Below are 22,629 nucleotides of genomic sequence, written 5' to 3' on the forward strand. Positions count from 1 at the left end.
AGTTGAAACCAGAAAAGTTGCCTTGTAATTTTTTCCACTTTGATTCTGCAATTCACAAAGGGCACCTCCAGTTCTGCTGTTGTAGTAGGGAGTCGCTCTCTGGGGGAGGAAGGGAGTTAACTCTATGTTTGCTGCTCATGAGGGTGGGGGAGAGCACTTGCTGTCTGCCACTGCCACTGTGCCAGAGGGCCAGGCCCCTCCTCCCTGTGTAGCTTTGACTTGGCATCAGCAGAATGAGTTAGAGGAGCACATCAGCTGAGAAAATTAATTTCAATCAAACTCTTCCTTAATTGATTCCATGAGCCAATGGAAACTGTTATCTACTATTGTAGGCACATAGGGGTTCCCTCCACTCTGTGGGGTCTTCCAGCCTCCAGTGCTGTGTCCCGTGATCTCCTTGAGCATTAGTCTATAGCAGTGGACACTTAAAGGTCAGAAGGGACTTAACTACCTCACCTATGCCTGGAAAGCTCTGCTGAGAATAGACTTTTTCCCAAGACCACATTGCAGGCCTCACTCATTGTCAAGATGTTCTTCCTCATATGGGGTTGAAGTCTGTCCTGCTCCCATGCCTTGGTCTCTATTCTGATGGTTAGAGGGCCCCATTTAATCTAAGTCACTCTTCCATGAGGAAGAATGGGGACACTGATTGGAGACTCTAGCATCGGAATTAAGAGCTCAAATGCTCCCAAAGTCCTGAAAAGAGAGCTGGCTGGGTGGAGGAAACTGGGTGGATGGTAAGCGGCCAGTGACAGACTTAGAGCTGGTGAGACAGGAGAGTGACATGCTCCATTCCCAAAAGGGAGAGCCCCTCCTCAGTCAATCATTGCTGCATGGAAATGATGAAATGACTGCAACTTTTTAAGAGATCAAAATTCAGATTTTTAATGAAATTTCTCACCTTCTAAATCCTTAGCAAAGAACAGCAAAGCCAAACAAATCAAGCCTCAGGGCAGGAGCTGGCCTTCACTTGGTGATGGAAAAAGGAAGAAGCAGGGCGGGGGGGGGGGGGGGGGGGGCGTGGCTGCAGGCAAGAGAGCAGTATACAGTTCAGAAATCTTTAAGGACCCCCCCCTCCCCACCTCCATTGTTACTTTTGCTGTTCTGTTTGCTAGGAATGATTAGCATGTGGCCCTTTTGCTCTTCGTGTTCACATTCAGGGATGGCGAGGAAGGGGAGAGGGACAGTGTCCCATCAGAAAGCAGGTGGTGGGAAGGGCAGCTTCACATTATGGTTTAGGTGGGAGGGCTGTAGGGTGAGAGAAAGCCGACAGAGAACCAGCTCCTCCAGCAGGGGGAAGAGAGGACAGTCTGCCTGGCTAGAGAAGAGAGAGGTCCCTGAGATTCCCTTACACTAGGGATCCCTGGGGCCCTCTGGAGTCTCATGAAAATGGAGCTCCCCGTGGGAAGGGGAATTGCTTACCTTGTTGGGATGAACAGACAGGGACTAACTGGGCAGAGCTCTGGGGAACGGGATAAAGATGTAGGCTTCTTGGGCAGGTGGTGGGGGTAAAATGAGCTTACAGAGGAGGTGGGAGGGCACTAATCAGGCTTCTCTGAATTCAGAGCCCAAGGAGCCCACTACATTATGAGGGCACGGGAACATTAATTTTTGTTTCCTTGCTGGTGCCTTGTTTAAGATCTCTCTCCTTCTCTATTTCTATTTCATGGATGTGTGAGCATTCCTATTTTAACTGTATACCCTGCACTAGTAAGCCCTGAAGGCATGTTTGATGAATGAATACACCTGCGCATGTGTACGCACGTTTGTCTTTGTGTGTAAAACATGCATGTCATGTTCGTCACAGAGAAGGTCTGCACACCCTCCTCAGGAAATCTGGGGTGTCATTTCAGTCTCCCAAAAGTTCCACTTTCATGTCGGTGCACGGACCCCCTGGGAGACAGCTAAGAGCTGTTAGGCCTACGACCTTCTAAACAAACAGGAGAAACTATGGCCTTCCTTGCTTTAGCAGGGGGAAAGCAGACAGGAAGAGGTAACTGGGAAGTCATGGAATGACTATCACCTTTAGAGAGGGCTGAGAGCATGGCAGACACTTGCAGGCCATGGTGGGGACAATCTAATCCCTGGGGCATTTTCTGACGTCCCCCAAAGCCTGGTTCTCTCAGCAGGCTTCAAGAGGTGCAATCACTAGGAAGGGCTTTGTTTGGCCTCCAAGCAGTGGACAGAGGTGGGTCGTGGGAGAAGAAGAGGCAATAACGGATATTTTCAGAAGCAGAAGGCCATCCTGCTGCCCAGAAGCCAGCTCTAGAGTTTCCGTGGCCTCACCATTTGGAGGCTGAGCCCAGACTCAAATTATGCTCAGGACACTTGTGAGTGGAAGAAACAGACATGTCTATTTCTATCTGACCATCTATTCACACATCCACATATTTATGTATTTATATATATTACACGCATAAAAGGAACATATTCAAAGTTCAAAATGGCCATGTCTATTTGCATGTGTATACTCAGAAATCATTTGATTGCATTCCAGAAAATGCTGGAGCGATGAGGCCCGGATTGAAAACATCTAGTGTTTTTCACTGACTTTGGGGTAATCCTTGGATTTCCTTAACTTCTTTTTTTCTTTGTAAGTTTATTTATTTTGAGAGAGAGAATGAGAGAGTGAGAGCGGGGCAGGGGCAGAGAGAGAGGGAGAGAGTGAGAATCCCAAGCAGGCTCTGCCCTGCCAGTGAGGAGCTCGAACTCACGAACGCTAAGACCTGAACTCACCAAAGACAAGACCATGGCTGCAGCCGAAATCAAGAGCCAGATGCCCAACCAACTGAGCCACCCAGGTGCACCAGGATTTCCTCAACTTCTGCTTCCCATTCTCTAATCAGTCTTCTTCCTCCTGAGAAAAAGGATCACTAAATTTGCAGTTCATTCTTAAATTGTTTTAATTTAAAAGAAGATGGTGTTAAAAGCAAGAGGGAAGGGCATTCCCTCACAGAAGCTATCTATCCCAAGGGCATTTGCAATAGATGTTGCCATTGAAATGTACTTATTGATATTGAACCGTGGCTTCTAATTCACATTGTTGGAGAAAGAGGGTGCTTCAGAACTGCTGGCCTGGCCTCAATCGAGTCAATGATTGGTCCTATGTGTTCACCTGCAGGGCCTGCTCACCTGGGGCACCGAGCAGACTGCTGTGGGGCCAGGGACAGGACCTTGGGAGGAGAGTCCTTCCCTGTCCTAGGGACAGCTAGTGGTGAGCACATCAGATCAGCCATGTTTACTCTCTAAGACAGGGAAAAGGAATTCCTTCAGGAGGAAGCCATAGAAGTTGTGCAAAAGAAATCTCTAGCTGCAAGGGACCAGCGAGGCAGAGCTCAACAAGATGTGGGACTTGAAAAAAACAACCAACCCTCAAAAATGTAGTTTTGAGAATGTTGTTCACCAGTGACCCCACAAATTCCATAATCATATCTCTTCCCTGAGGCAAGAAATGGAAACTGTGAGATGAGGGAGTGATTTGCAGCCTTCCCAGACAGACGGGCATCTCCCAGTCCCTCCTCTTCCCAGCAGAGATCGCCCCCATATTTTGGCATTTAATTCCAGCGTTTCAGACTATTCTCTAGTTGCTTTGTGCTCAGTTGTCTTGTCTTCCCAAATGACCTTGTGTCAGTTCTTCTCTGTTTTAATGTTGTCCCTAAAGGGTTCTTTCTGAAATCTTGACCCAGATCCAAGGAGAACCCTAGGTTGTAGCCCTCCAGCTGGTGTCTGGGGAGCATTGGGGGCCCTGGGAACCCAGATGAACTTCAGGGTCATGGCCAGGCTGGCAATCTGGTTCTATCTGGCTCCTGGCTTCTTCCACTGGGGTAGAGGCTGGTCTTACTAGTGCCTCACCCAGGTCACCACCCCACAACCTCATTCCTGCCAGCTTCTGCTTCACCTGATGCTCATTCTGGCCTTTTGCCTGGAGCTCCACAGGCTTTCACTTCCACATTTCTGCTGCTTTCCTGATGCTGAGAAGCACTGCTCTGCTTTGGAGATGCTGCCATGTCAGTCTGCCCTGCTCTCTGGGATCTGACCTTTGGGCATCAATTCAACTCAGATCCAACTAGAGTTGACAATGCTCAATGAACTTGGTGTTTTGTTTTGTTTTTAATTTTTTTTAATGTGTATTTATTCTTGAGATAGAGAGAGAGAGACAGAGACAGAGCATGAGTGGGGGAGGGTGAGAGAGAGAGGGAGACACAGAATCTGAAGCAGGCTCCAGGCTCTGAGCTGTTAGCACAGAGCCCAACGCGGGGCTCTAACTCACAAACTGTGAGATCATGACCTGAGCCGAAGTTGGATGCCCAACTGACTGAGCCACCCAAGTGCCCCTGAACTTGGTGGTTTTGACTCAGGACCTACCTTGGCAAAGGTCAGACATTCTATTCTGGTTAATTCTCTCCTTCAGCTCTGCCCACACCTGTCCTGGTCCTCTCTGGCCCTCCTTGGAGCTCTGAGGCTATTGTCCCGACTGTCATCTGTATGCAGCATCTTATAATTATTCCTAAAGGTCCCAGGTAAGTGCTGAGAAGTGAACAATATCTGTGAAATTAAACTGATATCACCCGCAACATGAGTGTTTTCAGAGTTAGATGACAGTAGGTTGGAGACAGTAGGTTAGATGACAGTAGGATTGCCACCAGGGAAAAAGCCCATGTCAAGTCTCGAGGCTGGCAATGCGATGTGCAAAAGTGGAATCTTCCCCAGAGGGGAGCCCAGTAGGCTTCTACCCCCTCCTAGAGATGATGAATGTCTCATCTGAGCCACACGGTGAAGTAGCAACAGTATGATTGTGTTTTGACCATCTGCAACCACAAATCATTTGGGGGTGGTCCAAGAAGTGCAAATGTGACCTGCTTCCCTTCCTTGTTGATCCAGGGAGTTTCTCTCACATCAAAATTTTTATGTCCGCAGCTGAATTTGATACATTAGAAAAATTTGGAAGAGTAAAAAAAATGTTGAAAGAACGTTCTCTTGGTTTCTGTTCACTGAAAACTGAGAGACTACAGGAAGCATGGACCTCAGCTCCCTGCTTCTGTGTGGGGGAAGACCCCTCTTTCCCATCCATTCCCATGAGGCTGGAGGCCTGGAACCTCTGCCTTAAAAGCAAAACACAGCTTTTTACATACCTGAATTTACAGAAATGTGATTATTATTGTACTTGTTATTTTTAGTGCCCCCCCTTTTTCTTTTGCTTGGCTCTCTTCTTCCTACCCCTGCCCCAATCACACCATGTCTCCCCAGACCCAAGTTTATCCTTATCAATGACAATATCCTTCTATATTTTTCTCCCTACTCATATAATCACATGCATACACCACACACATACATACATGAAAATACATAGATAAACTTTTTTATTGTTCTTTAGAGTTGGAATTATACGCAACTTTTCTTTTCTGCCTCTGACATTTCTTACTTAAAATATCTTGTGAAAATCTCTCTAAGTCCGTGAGTGTAGTTCCTGCATTCTCATTGGAGGTGATAGTGAACCCATGGGGGTGAAAATTGTGACCCCAAAGGGTGATAAAAAATCATACCCTTTTTTTTGTACAAAGCACAGATACAGCAAATGAACAGAGATATACTGTATATCTGTGAAATTAAAATTCCATGATACAGCTGTTAGGGAAAAATATCCCAAATGTCTCCGAAGGGTAAGGGTGATAATGAAAAAGAGGTTAAGAAACACTTTTGTTTATTTACTTTTTTCATTTTTTTCATGCTTGCATCTTTTTCTCTGAGGAGGGTGTGTCATCTCTTACTGAAGGGAAGTCACTTGTTTCCAATTTTTCCCCCATTATGAATATGTTTCTAAACTAAATGCTTGTGCACATCCTTCACATTGTTGATTGTACTCCCATAGACTCAACCCCCATAAGTGGGACTGTGGATTGAAGGGATAGGTGTTTAAAAATTTTTAATTAAAAAAAATTAAAAAAAACTTTTTAACGTTTATTATTGAGAGACGGAGAGAGACAGAGCATGAGCAGGGGAATGACAGAGAGAGAGGGAGACACAGAATCCGAAGCAGGTTCTAGGCTCTGGGCTGTCAGCACAGAGCCCCATGCGGGGCTAGAACTCACAAACTGTGAGATCATGACCTAAGCTGAAGTCAGACGCTTAACCGACTGAGCCACCCAGGCGCCCCTAATTAAAAAAAATGTTTAAGTTCATTTATTTATTTTGAGAGAGATAGAGACAGTGCAAGTGGGGGAGGGGCAGAGAGAGAGGGAGAGAGAGAGAGAATCCCAAGCAGGCTCCATGTTGCCAGTGCAGAGCCCCATGTGATCAAAAACCGTAAGATCATGACCTGAGCAGAAACTAAGGGTCGGATGCTTAACGACTGAGCCACCCAGGTGCCCCTAAATTAAAAAATTTAATTGTCAGATCGTTCTCCAAAAAGGCGATAGAACACTTCATAATTCAAAACCTCCTTTTCCCTATATCCCTGCTAGCAGTAGGGATAAATTTTAAATTTTAAATTTTAAATTCTAAATAGTTTAAATTTTCCATAGTTTGATGGATATAACATAATATTCCATTGTTATTTTAGTTTGCCCTTCCCCGAGTGCTGGTGAATTTGAGCATCTTTTTATATGTTCATTGGTCACTTGGACTTGCTCTTCTCCAAACTGCCTATTCAAGTCCTTTGCCAACTTTAACAAATTGAGTAATTTGTCCTATTCTTATCGATTAGTAAGAGTTCTTTATACAAGATAAATATTAAAACTTTGTTTGTCATATATACTCTAAAAATTTTTGACAGACATATCATTGGTCTGTTGACTATTTGCGATATCATTTGCCACACAAATGCTTTAAGTTTTTATGTGGTCAAATGTGGCTAACTCTTCTTTTGCAGCTTCTAGGTTAGGAAGGTCTTCCCTTACTTAGTCTACTTGTAACCTAGATTTTCTTGCAAGATTTTTTCTTTTTTTCACTTTTAAATAAACATTTTTTGAACAATAACATACATGTACACACACACACACATTAAAAGTACCAATTATAAGGGTACATCCAGATGAATGTTCACAAAGTAAACACATCCATGTAACCCGGATCAAGATATAAACTTGAAGTCCACCTCATGCTCCCTTCTGGTCACTACCTTTCCCCGAAGGTAATCTTTATGTTGACTTCAAATGCATTGGACTAATTTTACATGCAAGTCACTTATTTATTTTAACACATAAAATTTTCATCCATTTTAAATTTTTGAGTATGGTTTGAGATGAGATCCCATTTTTCCCCTATGTGGATATCCAGTTGTACCAACACAAATTATCACATAAGTCACACCTTTCCACTGGTTTTCAACGTTGTATTAAAAACATTTGAATCTACTGTGATTTGTTTCTGAATTCTCTATTCATTTTTATTGATATACTTTTTTCTAGGCCTTATTGATTTGAATACAGTGGTTATGTATTCTGCTGTCTGTTAAGGCTCTCAATACTCTGACTCTCCTCTCTATAACGCTGCCTTCTTTTTTATTTCTGAGATCCTATCAGGCATTTATTCTTCTAATTTTTTTTTGTGGTCAGATAATCTGTTTCTGAAATATAAGCAAAGAAAATCCAGTATTAATTTCCTATTGAGTTCTGCTGGGAATTATATTAAATTCTCATATTACTTGGAGAAAATTGACATTTTTATATAATTATGTCTTCCCATGGAAAAAAATATTTGTATTCGATTTGATCTTTTTTGGTTCTACAATAAGGTTTGTAGTTTTTAAATGTAAATTCTGTGTTTTTCCTTTTAAAATTATCCCTAAGTATTTTTTTATTCCTAAGTATACTCAGAACTAATTTTATAATTTTTGTTGCTATTGTAAATAGAATCTTTTGCTCTATTTCTTCTTTTAGGTGCTTATTTCTAGAGTAGAGTAAAACTATAAAAAATGTATTTCTCTTGTCTTCTGCCTCTGTATTAGTCTGCTTGGGCTGCCATAACAAAACACCACAGCCTGAGTGGTATAAACAAGAGACATTTATTTTTGGATAGTTCTGGAAGCTGGAAGTCCATGATCAAGGTGCCTGCAAAGTCAGTTTTTGGTAAGACCTCTACTGGCTTGCAGATAGCCATTGTTTGCTATGTCTTCACATGGCCTCTCCTCTGTGCAGGAGAGGAGAGAGACAGATCTCCGGTGTCTCTTCTTCCTCTTCTTCTAAAAACACCAATCAAATTAGGGCCCACCCTTCTGACTTTACTTAACCTTAATTACCTCCCTGCAGACCCTGTCTCCAAAAAGAGTCACATTGGGAATTAGGGCTCCAATGAATATTGGGTGAACACAATTCAGTCCATAACATCCCCTTTTCCAAAATTATATTAAATCTTCTCACTGTTTTGTTTTTTTTTTTCTTTGTTAAGATCCTTGGGTTTTCTAGGTTTACAATAGGATCTCTAGGAAAGATAGAAAACAAATTCAAATGTCTTTCTTCTTTTCCAATGTTATATGCATTGTTTTCTATGTGTCTTAATATATTATCTATAATCTCTAAGACCTTGAGAAAATTAGTGGTGACAGTAGGCATTTCGATCCAGGTGGTTTTAATCTTTTGTCATTTAAGATAATATTTTCTGGTAGTTTTTAGTAAGCTGTCTTTGTTATATTTAAGTAATGTTCTTCCATTTCTATTATATGCAGTCTTCATTAGGATTTACTGCTGAATTTTACCAGGTATGGTTCCAGCATCTATTAATATAGCAAATTCTATCAGTCTCTCCTTATGACCCCTCAGTGCTCACCTCTTCATGCTAAAGGTTGTTTGCTGCAAACTACTGTGACTCTCTGCCTAACAGTTTTCTTTCTGGCCTTGAGAGCAGCAGGGCAAACATGAAGAGTCCAAGAATGAACACCCCTGAAGCAGTTCTCAACTAATGACAGATGGGGGTGGTGGTGTATCATCCTTTAGTTTCTTTGTCTCCTGAGAGAGAACACTCAACCATGTTCTGTAATGTCTCTGCAAGTTCCCCACTTACCTGCAGTGGTAACTGGTCTGATAATGCATCCCATTGTTGCTTCCTCCCTTCTCTATCTCATGTACTCATTTCCTTATTGGTGTTTCCTGGATCACGTCCTTAATAAATGACTTCCATTTGAATCCCTATCTCAGGGTATGCTTCCAGTAAAGCCTAAACCAAGATAACTCACACGCCCATATGATCTTCTCCATCAGCTTATTGATGTAATGCAGGTGGATAAACCATAGTCTGAGGGCCAGCTGCCTGTTTTGTCATAAAATTTTATTGGAACACAACCACATCTATTAATTTACTATTGTCTGAAGCTGCTTTTATGTTACAGGGGCAGTTGCAACAGAGACCACGTGGCCCCAAAGCCTTTACTGGCTGGACCTTTAAGAAAGTTTTCCAATCCTATTATAATGGATTATTTGAACACATACTTCCTGAGTGCTCCATATATTTTAAAAATAAACTCTATTTGGTCCAAATGTGGTATTCTTTTGATATTTGCTAGAATTTTATTTTCTAATCTGTTTTTATTTTGCATTTGTATCTGCAAGTGAGATTGGTCTATAGCTTTTTCTTTTTTCTTTTCTCTTTCAGAATTTTATATTAAATGTATTCTGGCTTCATACAAATTGTAAAACTTTCTATCCTTTTCTATGTAAATAATGTAAAGCATATTGGGATTACCTAGTTCTTATTTTCTTTTTTAAGTTTATTTATTTATTTATTTTGTGAGAGAGCAAATGGGGGAGGGGCAGAAAGAGACGGGGACAGAGGATTGGAAGTAGGCTCTGTGCTGACAAGAGACAGCCTGATGCAGGGCTTGAACTCACAAAACCAGGAGATCATGACCTGAACCAAAGTCAGAGGCTTAACTGAAAGAGCCACCCAGGTGGCCCTGGAATTACCTAATTTTTAAATGTTAGCTAAAAGGTCATGGAACATTTTGATAGTAAATCTTAAACACCTTTCCATTGTCTTTTGAAGAAATTACTTTATTCAAATTTTCTATTTCGTCTTGCAACAATTTTTCAGAGTTTTTATTTCCTTCAGGTTTTCACTTCTGCTATTATAGAGATGCATGTGCGATTTTCTTGTAATTCTTTTATTCTTGTTTGCATCTGTGATTGTGCTTCACCTCCCATTCAGATCTTGTCCACTGGTGCTTCCTGTCTTTTTCCCTTGATTAGAATTGTGAGAGTTTAATCTACTTAACTGGCATTTTTCAATAGCCAACTCTGGGGAATTTTTTTTTTTTTTTATCATTTGTGCTATTTTTCCTGCTTCATTCATTTTAAGCTTTTACTTTTATTACTTCTCTCTCCATAGTTCCTTTTGGCTTATTTATTTTTATTTCCCCAACTTCTTTAGTTGAATACTGAATTCCAGTTTGCCCCAGGTTTTGTGGAGCTTGAAACTTATATAATTTGGGGAAGCCTTGTTGAAGAAAAATATTACAAAATTATAAATATCAAATTAAGTACTGGAGTGTGTGTAGGTGAGGAAATCTGAATGACAGCTTATTTCATTTTTTCATAGGTTTCTGTGAATAATAAATGTATGTAATGTTATAATGTCTATCTTTTTTTTATGTCCCATAAGCTTTTGTAAGAAGGCAGTAGGGGAACTCACACAGACGACTGAAAGAAGGGGCTTATAAGGAAGGATCCCACACTTAGCTAAGATATCATTCACCTGCTGGAAAAAAGTCTGTGTATAAACAAAAATTCATAGTCTATCATCCATATCATTGCACAAAAATATTGAGGAAAGTTCCAGATAAAACAAAACAAGAAATAGATGGGAATCTCAAGGTGGAGGAGAACACACACACACACACACACACACATGAATACCTTGTCTAGAACTGTGTAATATAATATAAGGACACGAGGGGTGCCTGGGTAGTTCAGTAAGTTGAGCGTCTTGACCTGGGCTCAGGTTATGATCTCATGGTTTGTGGGTTCAAGTCCTGCATAGGGCAATGCACTGACAGCGTGGAGCCTGCCTGGGATTCTCTCTCTGCCCGTCCTCCACTTGTGCGCTCTCTCCCTCTCTCAAAATAAATAAATAAACTTAACAAAAATAAGGACATAAGAAAAATCTTAAAAAGAAACTAGTAAGTTACTAACTTATCATAACATATAGGATGGTTTCAAGGGGATGAGGGGGGTAAGAAAAAGCATTTCAAATGTTTTAAGAAGAGTTGGGAATGGAATGGGAATGGATTGTAATGGTTTCTTTTTTCTTGTTCTTTTTAGGTAGAGCTGGCAAGTTGAGGTTAAATGAGAAAAAGAGCCTAGTAGATAATAGAGCATAATTGTTACTTGCTTCTCCCTTCCTCCTCAAAGGTTACCACTCTCGAATATTATAATTACTGTTCCTTTTACTATAGTTTACCTATAAATGTATATCTAAAAATATATTGCTTAATTTTGCCTGTTTTTGAAATATATATCGTTTAATATTTTTCAAAACATTTTCCATCTCATAATTATGTTTTTGAGATTTGTCAGTGTTAGTGCCATATTTCCCTAATTTTCATTCCTGTAAAATATCCCATTATATTATTTCACTACAGTTTTTATAATACATTTGGATATATATGTATATATATACATACATATTTGGTGTTTTTCAGATTTATTTTTCTTAATTTTTTTTGATTTGATAATTTTACCATTTTTTCCTTTTTCTTTTTTTTTGGATTTAACTTTATTTTTTATTTTTTAAAATTTACATCCAAATTAGTATACAGTGAAGCAATGATTTCAGTAGATTCCTTAGTGTCCCTTACCCATTTAGCCCATCCCCCCTCCCACAACCCCTCCAGCAACCCTCAGTTTGTTCTCCATATTTATGAATCTCTTTTGTTTTGTCCCCCTCCCTGTTTTTATATTACTTTTGTTTCCCTTCCCTTATGTTCATCTGTTTTGTCTCCTAAAGTCCTCAAATGAGTGAAGTCATATGATTTTCGTCTTTCTCTGACTGACTAATTTCACTTAGCTTAATACCCTCCAGTTCCATCCGCATAGTTGCAAATGGCAAGATTTCATTCTTTTTGTTTGCTGAGTAATACTCCATATATATATATATATATATATATATATATATATATCACATTTTCTTTATCCATTCATCCATCAGTGGACATTTGGGATCTTTCCATACTTTGGCTATTGTTGATTGTGCTGTTATAAACATGGGGATGCATGTGTCCCTTCGAAACAGCACACCTGTATCCCATGGATAAATGCCTAGTAGTGCAATTGCTGGGTCATAGGGTAGTTCTATTTTTAGTTTTTTGAGGAAACTCCATACTGTTTTCCAGAGTGGCTGCACCAGCTTACATTTCCACCAACAATGCAAAAGAGATCCTCTTTCTCCGCATCCTTGCCAACATCCGTTGTTGCCTGAGTTGTTAATGTTACCCATTCTGACAAGTGTAAGGTGGTATCTCATTGTGGTTTTGATTTCTATTTCCCTAATGATGAGTGATGTGGAGCATTTTTTCATGTGTCGGTTGGCCATCTGGATGTCTTCTTTGGAGAAGTGTCTATTCATGTCTTTTGCCCTTTTCTTCACTGGATTATTTGTTTTTTGGGTGTTGAGTGTGATAAGTTCTTTGTAGATTTTGGATGCTAACCCTTTATCTGATATGTGATTTGCAAATAGCTTCTCCCATTCTGTCGGTTGCCTTTTAGTTTTGCTGATTGTTTCCTTTGCTGTGCAGAAGTTTTTTATTTTGATGAGGTTCCAGTAGTTCATTTTTGCTTTTGTTTCCCTTGCCTCCAGAGATGTGTTGAGTAAGAAATTGCTGCAGGCAAGATCAAAGAGGTTTTTGCCTGCTTTCCCCTCGAGGATTTTGATGGCTTCCTGTCTTACATTGAGGTCTTTCATCTATTTTGAGTTCATTTTTGTGTATGGTGTAAGAAAGTGGTCCAGGTTCATTCTTCTGCATGTCGCTGTCCAGTTTTCCCAGCACCACTTGCTGAAGAGACTGTCTTTATTCCATTGGATATTCTTTCCTGCTTTGTCAAAGATTAGTTGGCCATACGTTTGTGGGTCTATTTCTGGTTTCTCTATTCTGTTCCATTGATCTGAGTGTCTGTTCTTGTGCCAGTACCATACTGTCTTGAGGATTATATATTTGTAGTATAGCTTGAAGTCTTGGGTTGTGATGCCTCCTGCTTTGGTTTTCTTTTTCAAGATTGTTTTGGCTATTCGGGGTCTTTTCTGATTCCATACAAATTTTAGGATTATTTGTTCTAGCTCTGTGAAGAATGCTGGTGTTACTTTGATAGGGATCGCATTGAATATGTAGATTGCTTTGGGTAGTATTGACATTTTAACAATATTTGTTCTTTCTTTCCAGGAGCATGGAATCTTTTTCCATTTCTTTGTGTCTTCTTCAATTTCTTTCATCAGCTTTCTATAGTTTTCAGTGTATAGATTTTTCACCTCTTTGGTTAGATTTATTCCTAGGTATTTTATGGTTTTTGGTGCAACTGTAAATGGGATCAATTCCTTGATTTCTCTGTCACTTCATTGTTGGTGTATAGGAATGCAACCTATTTCTGTGCATTGATTTTATATCCTGCCGCTTTGCTGAATTCATGAATCAGTTCTAGCAGTTTTTTGGTGAAATCTTTTGGGTTTTCCATATAGAGTATCATGTCATCTGCGAAGAGTGAAAGTTTGACCTCCTCCTGGACGATTTGGATGCCTTTTATTTCTTTGTGTTGTCTGATTGCAGAGGCTAAGACTTCCAATATTATGTTGAATAACAGTGGCGAAAGTGGACATCCCTGTCTTGTTCCTGACCTTGGGGGGAAAGCTCTCATCTCAGTTTTTACCCATTGAGGATGATATTAGTGTTGGGTTGCTCATATATGGCTTTTATAATTTCGAGGTATGCTCCTTCTATCCCTACTTTCTTGAGGGTTTTTATCAAGAAAGGATGCTGTATTTTGTCAAATGCTTTCTCTGCATCTATTGAGAGGATCATATGGTTCTTGTCCTTTCTTTTATTGATGTGATGAATTATGTTAATTGTTTTGCGGATATTGAACCAGCCCTGCAGCCCACTTGGTTGTGGTGAATAATTTTTTTAATGTATTGTTAGATCCGGGTGGCTAATACCTTGTTGAGGATTTTTTGCATCCATGTTCATCAGGGAAATTGGTCTATAGTTCTCCTTTTTAGTGGGGTCTCTGTCTGGTTTTGGAATCAGGGTAATGCTGGCTTCATAGAAAGAGTTTGGAAGCTTTCCTTCCATTTCTATTTTTTGGAACAGTTTCAAGAGAATAGGTGTTAACTCTTCCTTAAATGTTTGGTAGAATTCCCCTGGAAAGCCACCTGGCCCTGGACACTTGTTTTTTGGCAGATTTTTGATTACTAATTTGATTTCTTTACTGGTTATGGGTCTGTTCAAATTTTCTGTTTCTTCCTGTTTCGGTTTTGGTAGTGTATATGTTTCTAGGAGTTTGTCCATTTCTTCCAGATTGCCCATTTTATTGGCATAAAATTGTTCATAATATTCTCTTATTATTGTTTTTATTTCTGTTGTGTTTGTTGTGCTTTCTCCTCTTTCATTCTTGATTTTACTTATTTGGGTCCTTTCCTTTTTCTTCTTGATCAAACTGGCTAGTGGTTTATCAGTTTTGTTAATTCTTTCAAAGAACCAGCTTCTTGTTTCATTGATCTATTCTACTGTTTTTTTTTTTTTTTTGGTTTCGATAGCATTAATTTCTGCTCTAATCTTTATTATTTCCTGTCTTCTGCTGGTTTTGGGTTTTATTTGCTGTTCTTTTTCCAGCTCCTTAAGGGGTAAGGTTAGGTTGTGTATCTGAGATCGTTCTTCCTTCTTAAGGAAGGTCTGGATTGCTATATACTTTCCTCTTATGACTGCCTTTGTTGCATCCCAGAGATTTTGGGTTTTGGTGCTATCATTTTCATTGACTTCCATATACTTTTTAATTTCTTCTTTAACTGCTTGGTTAGCCCATTCATTCTTTAGTAGGATATTCTTCAGTCTCCAAGTATTTGTTACCTTTCCAAATTTTTTCTTGTGGTTGATTTCGAGTTTCATAGCATTGTGGTCTGAAAAATGCACGGTATGATCTCGATCTTTTTGTACTTACTTAGGGCTGATTTGTGTCCCAGTATATAGTCTATTCTGGAGAACCATACATATTTGTTTTTTATGTCATTATGAATAAAGATGCTGTGAACATTATTATACATGTTTTGTGGGGCATATGTGCAATAATTTCTCTAGAGTACTTGTCTCACCATGGAGGGTATACACATCTTCAGCTCATCTAGGTAATTACAAACTATTTTCTAAAATGATTAAACCAATTTGTACTCCTATTGGCAGTGTATAACCGTTTAGATCCACACTCTCCCTAAATTCCAAATTACCACAACTTGGTGGTTTTGAATAACACAAATTTACTCTCTTACAGTTCTGGAGGTCAGAAGTCTGCAATCCATTTCCTGGGGCTAGAGTCAAGGTGTGGACAGGCCTGCCACCTTCTGGAGGCTCTGAGAGGAGGGTCTGATTCCTTCAGCTTTACTGGCCTCCTGCACTCCTTGGCACGTGGCCCTTTTCTCCATCTTCAAAGTACATGGCTCCAAAATCTGCTTCCATTGTCAAGGCATCACCTTCTCTTCTGTAGTTGTATCTCCCTCTGCGTCCCTTTTGTAAGGACACTTGTGATTAAACCATAAGGCCCACCTGGAGAACCCAACATAGTCTCTCCATTTTAAGATCCTTAAGGTCACATCCACATGCAGTCTCTTTTTCCACATGGGGTGACATATTCACAGGGTCTGAGGATTGGGATGTGGACATCTTGGGGGACCATTATTAGGTCTACTGTACTCCTCACACTTGGCATTATCTGACTTTTAATTTATTATTATTATTATTATTATTATTATTATTTACCAAAACAGTGGTTATAGAATTGTATCTAATTCTGGTTTTAATCTCCCCCCATACTAATATTTTTTGCTCATTGCATGTCCTGCTATTTAAAATGCCTGTTTATGTCTTTTGCCCATTGATACATTGGCTATTTGTCCTTTTTCAAAGTGATTTGTACAAGTTTTTTATGTATTCTGGACAAATCCTTTGTGGATTTCATATGTGGCAGATGTGTTCCTTTGGTTTTAACATGTATTTTCACTCTTTACTTTCTTCACAATGTCTTTTGTAGACCAGCCTTTCTTTTTATTTTTAATGCTGTAAATGTACCTATCTTTTGTATATTTTTGTCTTAAGAAAATGTGTACCATCTCAAGGTCATATTTTGTTATACATATATTTCAGGCCTTTTTTTTCCCTCAATATTTTATCATGAAATATTCTAAGCATGCAAAAAAGTTAAAAGGATTTTACTGCAAAAACTTGTGCACTCACTGCCAACTTCTCACTGTAAGCACTTTCCTATACTTGCTTTAATTATACTTCATTCCAACTATCCATTCCCCTATCCATCCATTTCAGTGTTAACTGGAGACATCATTACACTGCCCCCATGTACATTAACATGCATATTATTAACTTGAGTTCAATGTTGAATTATAGTTTTTTTAGCATAAAATTTAGATATAAGGAAGCATGCAATCTTAAGTGTCCATGTTGACAAATGCATAGTCCTGTATAATGCAAACCCTTGCAACATATGGAACATTCTCAGCACCTCAGAAAGTCCTTTGTGCTCCTCCCTAGTTAATTCTTAACTCTATGTTCTAAGTGGTAACAACTGTTTTTTTTTTCTCCATTGTAGATTAGCTTTGACTGTTCTAGAATTTTCTATAGATAGACTCATACAGTATGTACTCTTTTGTGCAAGGTTTCTTTCTGTTAGCATAACAGTTTTGAGATCTAACCATGCTGTTGCATATATCAGCAGTTTATTCCAGATTCTCCTATTAGTGGGTGCCTGAGCTATTTCTATAGTTTGACTATTAAAGAAAACACTGTTGGGGCGCCTGGGTGGCTCATTTGGTTAAGCATCAGACTTTGGCTAAGGTCATGATCTTGCGGTTCATGGGTTCAAGCCCCACATCAGGCTCTGCCCTGGTAGTGTGGAGCCTGCTTGGAATTCTCTCTCTCTCTCTCTCTCTCTCTCTCTTTGACCTTTCCCCACTTGCTATCTTTCTCTCACAATATAAATAAACCTAAAAAAAATCTTAAAAAAAAAAGAACAATGCTGTTGTGAACATTCTTATACAAATGTTTGCATAAACATGTATTCATTTCTCATTGCTGGGTCATAGGTAGATTTATGCTTAGTTTTATAATAAGCTTCCAGGCATTTTTCAAAGTGTATTTTTTCAAAGTGGGTTTACCTTTTTACATCCCCTCCAATGATATGAGAGTTCCAGTTGCTCCACATCCACTCCAACATTTAGTGTTATCAGTCGTATAAATTTTGGCTGTTTAATTTTAACATGTAGTGATATCTTGTGGTTTTAACGTGCTTTCCCTTGATGACTAATGATACTGAACACTTTCTCATGTGCTTATTGCCATTCATATATGTGTTCACATACAGATAAAAAAGTCTGTTAACATCTTTTACTTATATTTTAGGTGGGGTTGTTGTCTTTAGTTGAGTTATTGTTTTTTATATGTCCTGGTGCTATGGACTCAGTTTTGTCCCTTCAAAACTCATATTGAATCCATAAGCTCCACATGTGATGGTATTTGGAGATGAGGACTATGGAAGGTAATTCAGTTTAGATAAAGTCATGAGGGTGGGGACTTTGTAATGAGGTTAGTGCCCCTAGAGGAGACCCAGAAAGCTCTCTCTTTTGCTCTCTGTCTCCTCTGTCTCTGTCTCTGTCTCCCCCATGTGAGGATGCAGTGAGGAGGCCAGGAAGAGAGCCCTCACCAGGGAACTGAATCAGCCAATACTGTGATCTTGGACTTCTCAGCCTCCAGAATCATGAATAATAAATTTCTATTGTTAAGCCACCCAGGCAATGGTATTTTGTTATGGCAGCCCGATCTGACTAATATGCCTGGGTACCAGGCCTTGGTCAGATATTTGTTTCGTGACTATTTTCTCCCAGTCTGTGATGACTTGCCTATTTATTTCTTTAACCTGATCTTTGATGAGTAGAAGTTTTAAATTCTGATAAAGTCAATGTAACAGTATTTTCTTTTGTGAGTAGTACTTTCAGTGTCCTAAGAAATCTTTGCCTCTTGTCTTGGAGATATTCTCTCTCTCTTTTCCAAAAGCTTTATGGTTTCAGCTTTTATATTTAGGTGTCTTGTCCATATTGAATTAATTTCTGGGTATAATGTGATGTAGGAACTGAGGTTTAATTTTTTTTTCCTCATATGAATATCCAGTTATCCCAGGACAATTTATTGAATAGACTTTCCTTTCCTTGTTGCTTTGGCATTTTTGTTGAGAATCAAATGGCTGTATAAGTGTGGTTCTACTTCTAGGAGCTTTATTCTTTTCCATTCATCTATTTGTCAATTCTTATGCCAGTACTTCTCTGTTTTGATTACAGTAACTTTATAATAAGCCTTCAAGTCAGGTTGTGTAAGCCCTTGTTCTTCTTTATTTTTTTAAGATGGCTTTGGCTCTTCTAGGCCTCTACATTTCCATATAAATTAAGAATTAGTTTGCTGACTTCTAAAAAAAAAGTTTCCTGGAATTATGCTTAGAATTGCATTAAATATATAGATAAATTTAGGGAGAATTGCAATGTGAAAGCATTCGATTTTCTAATGTTTAAGTGTGGCATATCCCTTATTTACTTAAGTCTTCTTTAATTTCCCTCAGCAACATGTAGTTTTCTTTTCTTTATTTTTTTAAATTTTAGAGAGAGAGAGTGTGAGTAGGGGGAGGAGGCAGAAGGAGAGAGAGAGTGAGAGAAAGAGAAAAAGAGAGAGAGAGGAAGAGATTGAGAGAGAGAGAGAGAGAGAGAGAGAGAGAGAGAGAGAGAATGTTAAGCAGGGTTCATGGTCAGTGTGGAGCCCAATGCGGGGCTCGATCCCATGGCCCTGAGATGATGACCTGAGCTGAAGTCAAGACTCAGATGCTCAACTGACGGAGTCACCCAGGTGTCCCAATATGTAGTTTTCGATGAAGAGGTCTTGCCCATCTTTTGTTAAATTTATTCCCAAGTATTTTATATTTCTTGGTGTGATTGTAAATGAAATTTAAAATTAAGAAATTTTCTTATTGATTGATGCTACTATATAAAAATGCCATTGTTAGTCAACAGTATATTAAAATGTATCTGGAGTATGTAAGTCTGGGTCCAATCAGGAGAAAGCAACCACACAGTAATTTGAACAGGGACAGTTTAAGATAAAGAATTATTAACTATAACAAGGGATTATAACAATGAGGGATTGACTAGTAAGAAATAAAAAGAATTCTAAAGAATATAGGAATGAGAATTAAAAGCAGCAATCACTAATCCTAGCCCTGACACAGAGCACCTAAAGAAGAGACTCTCTCCCTCCCCAGGGCAGAGATCCAGAACTTGCAGGTTAGGGCATAGTTGCAGCACTAGATGGCAGAGAATTTGCTGGGAGCAGTGCTGGAAGACTTGCTGGAAATCCACTCTTTAGGGTACCAGGAGAGCTATTCAGTAGGAGGTATCTCATTGGCTACTCACTACAAAACTGCCAAGGGTTCTAGAGAAGCTGTGAGCCCCTCACTAGAGGCATTTTGCTGCAAAACTGTCAGAAGAGGAGTCACAGTGAGGTTGCAGAGGAAGCTGCTGGCTGCTGAGGGCTGCTTGGCCCCTGCAAGAGAAGCTGTGTGTTTTAGCAGCCTGACGCTAGGGAAGCTGTACTCCTGATGAGAACGTGCCCAAGAAGCACACTGGAACCAGAAAACAAAACTCTTCTTCTGTAATGATTCTCCAGCACTCTCTACTGACAAAACTTCAGTACCAACCGTCATGGGGAAAAAAATACTTAAAAGGCCCAGATATATTTTCACAGAGCAGGCTAAAAGGAAGAATTTGGAGATTAGAGGCAATAAACTGATAACAGGCATGCTATGACATTATTAAATTCACTTATTAGTTCTAGTAATTTTCTTTTGTAGGTTCCTTAGGATTTTCTACATAAACAATCATGTAATCCATACATAGGGACAATTTTACCTTTTCCTTTCCTTTTTAAGTACACAACATAACATTGTTGATCTGTATAGCAGATCCCTAGACCTAATTCATCTTGAATAACTAAAATTTTATATTTATTAAACAAAAATTTCCCATTTCCTCATACCCCCAGCCCCTGGTAACCACTGTTCTTTCCTCTGTTTCTATGATTTGACTATTTTAGGTACCCTATGCAAGTGGAATCATGAAGTATTTGTCTTGTGATTGGCTAATTTCACTTTGCATAGTGTCATCTGGGTTCATCTGTGTTGTCACAAATGCCAGAATTTTCTTATTTCTTTAAGGCTAGATAATATTTTATTGTATGTATATACCACATTCTCTTTATCCACTCATCTGTTGATGGACATTTGGGTTGTTTTGGTATTTTGGCTGTTATGAATAGGGTTGCCATTAACATAAGAGATTCTGATATCAATTCTTTTGGGTCTATACCCAGAAATGAGTTTGTTGGAACTTATGGTAGCTCTTTTTTTAATTTTATTGAGGCACTTCAGTACTATTTTCCATGGTGGCTGCACCATTTTACATTCTCACCAACAGTGTAGAAAGGTTCCAATTTCTCCACATCTTCACCAACATTTATTTATGTGTTTTTAATGGTGGCCATCCTAACTAGTGTGAGGTGATATCTAATCGTGGTTTTGATTTGTGTTTCCCCGATGATTAGTGATGTTAAGCATCTTTTCATATACCTGTTGGCCATTTGTATGTCATATTTGGAGAAATACCTATTCAAATTTTTGCATATTTTTAAGTCTTTTTAAAATGTTTTGCTATTGAGTTGTAGGTGTTTCTTATATATTTTGGATTTTAGCTATCAGATATATGGTTGAAAATATTTTCTCTCAGTCCATAAATGGCCTTTTTCATCTGTTTATTGTTTCCTTTGCCATGCAGAAGCTTTTTAGTTTGATGTAGTCCCACTTGTCTAATTTTGCTTTTGTTGTTTGTACTTTTGGTATCTATCCAAGTGTCAAAATTTCCCCCTGTTTTCTTCTAGGAATTTTATAGTGTTAAGTTTTACATTTAAGTCTTTAATACATTTTGAGCTTGTTTTTATGTATTGTGTAAGATAGAGGTCCAATTTTATTTTCTTTTTATATAGATATCCAGTTTTCCCAATGCTCTTTGTTGAAGGGACTATATTTTATCCATGTGTATTCTTGGCACCCTTTTGAAGACCAGTTGACTGTACATGTGTGGGTTTATCTGGGCTCTCTGTTCTGCTGCATTTGTCTACATGTCTGTCTTTATGCCAGTACCAGAGTGTTCTAATTACTTTATCTTTGTAATATATTTTGAGATTAGAAAGTGTGATGCCTCCAGCTTTGTTCTTTTTTCTCAAGATCACTTTGGCTATTCTGTATCTTTTGTGTTTCCATATGAACTTTAGGATTATTTTTCTTTATTTCTGTAAAAAATCTCATTAGGGTTTTGATAAGGATAGTATTGGATCTGTAGATTGCCTTCAATATTAAGTCTTCTAATCCACAAACATGGATGTCTTTCCATTTATTTGTCTTCTTTAAATTTCTTCCATTGATATAGTTTTCAGTGTACACATCTTTCACTTACTTGGTTAAATTTATTCCTAAATATTTTTTAATGCTACAGTGGAGGGATTATTTCTTTGATTTCCCTTTCGGATGGTTCACATTAGTGTATAGAAATGATTTTTCTATACTGAAAAAAAGTAATAGAAATGGATTTTTTTAAACAAAAATACAAGAAAATAAATCTACACCTTTATTTATTTATTTATTTATTTATTTGTTTGTTTGTTTATTTCCTTTTCAGCTAATTTAAATCCTTGAGGGGTACAGCATCACACAGGTTCTGTGGCCAATGGCTTTAGTAGGAAGGTTTATTTGTAATTTGGCACAAACTATGCCACTGTTTCCATGAGCATGAGTTAATTTTCCCCAGATGACTCTGGTTTTGTTCAGTTTGCCACCAGGAGTCACCATGTTTTTCTTTGCTTTGTACACATAAGCATATCTCTTGCCTAGATAGAATTCAGTTTCATCTCAAGCATAAACACTGTCAACTTTAAGAAGAGCTGTGTGCTCCCTCTGGTTCCACAGACACTGCATATAGCCAGCAAAAATGGCTTTGGACCACACCCTTCTAGACATATTTGTCATCATAGGAGTCCTGTTCCCAGCAGGCTTCCACAGGTTCCAAGATGGTGGAAAGAGTGATAGAAACTGATTTTTGAATGTTGATTTTGTATTCCACAACTGTACTGAATTTGTTAATAACTTCTAATATGTGTGTGTGTGTGTGTGTGTGTGTGTGTGTGTGTGTGTGTGTGAAGTCTTTAGGATTTTTTACATGTGAGATCATGTCATCTGGAAATATAATTTTGTTACTTCCTTTTCAATTTAGATGCCTTTTATTTCTTTTTCTTGCCTAATTGCTGTAGCTAGGACTTCCAGTATTAAATTGAATAGAAGTGGCAAG

At 38.7% G+C, this 22,629-nt stretch overlaps 1 pseudogene; it reads right to left on the reverse strand.

Annotated features, from left to right (window-relative positions):
- Positions 1 to 21,968: 21,968 nt before the first annotated feature.
- Positions 21,969 to 22,310, reverse strand: LOC106978414 (60S ribosomal protein L35a-like; annotated as a pseudogene).
- Positions 22,311 to 22,629: the final 319 nt, after the last annotated feature.

This window comes from Acinonyx jubatus, chromosome B1 (genome assembly GCF_027475565.1).
Source record: "Acinonyx jubatus isolate Ajub_Pintada_27869175 chromosome B1, VMU_Ajub_asm_v1.0, whole genome shotgun sequence".
NCBI classification, from domain to species: Eukaryota; Metazoa; Chordata; class Mammalia; order Carnivora; family Felidae; genus Acinonyx; species Acinonyx jubatus.